The following is a 1,035-nucleotide window of genomic DNA, read 5'->3' as shown; positions in this document are numbered from 1 at the left end:
CCTGTCCTAGCTTTGACCATCCTCACTTTCTCTGACACACTCAAGCCCACTGCAGCAGTCCACCTGGTTGAGGGTTTTCTTCTTATATATTGTCCCTCCCTCTTTCCAAGCATGATGTTCCTCTCAAAAGAATAGCCATTCCTAGCAACATGCACAAAGTATGTGAAATGAAGCTTTATCATGGTTGCCTCTGAGAAGCATTCTGGCTGCACCCTCCCCAAGACATATCTGTTTGTTCCTTTGGCAGTCCATGGGATAGTCAGTACTCTTCTCCAGTCATAGAATTTACAGGTATGTGTAATATATACTATTAAACAAGTCCTTGGGTTATGCAAGGTATTTGTGCTCACCTACTGAACTCAAGGCTGGTGGTCCACCTAGTATCATGAAAGAAATGTCTAGTTATCTGCTACAAAGAAGATTATAGTGAAGAAAATCCTAAGGATTTATACATCAAAGTTCATAGTAGCATTATTCACAACAGCAAGAACATAGAAACAGCCCAAATGCCCAACCACAATGGAATGGATGGAGAAATGGTGAAATTCAACTCACAGAATGGAATACTATGCAGCATACAGGAGAAATGATTTTGTAAATTAGTACCTAACATGGGGAGAGATTGGACAGCATTATGCTAATTGAATTAACTCAATCTTATAAACACAAATACTGTATAAGACCATAATTGTACAATGAGGGCAAGAGGGGAACTTAATGATAGATAGGGTCACACAATTTGGTGCGTGGAGGGAGGGATGGGTAAATGAAAGGGGAAAGATCCAGTGTGAAAACAATGTATACGAATTTTATGAGTTTTTAAGTAAACCAGTATAAAATTTTTAAAAAGCCTATGGAGCAATTCTACCCTTGTTGTTGTTGTTGATATGTGCCATTGAGTAACTTGTGACTCATAGCAACCCTATGTACAAGAGCCCTAAACTCTGCTCTACCTATGTCAACCTCACTGTCTCTGACACACCCACTTCCACTGCCCCAATCACCAAATCGATCCTTCTCATCGAGGGTCTTCCT

Source organism: Elephantulus edwardii, unplaced genomic scaffold (assembly GCF_000299155.1).
Source record: "Elephantulus edwardii isolate Elephantulus edwardi_28Jun2011 unplaced genomic scaffold, EleEdw1.0 scaffold00057, whole genome shotgun sequence".
NCBI classification, from domain to species: Eukaryota; Metazoa; Chordata; class Mammalia; order Macroscelidea; family Macroscelididae; genus Elephantulus; species Elephantulus edwardii.
The sequence above is the reverse complement of the archived record's forward strand: the minus strand, read 5'-3'. Positions refer to the sequence as shown.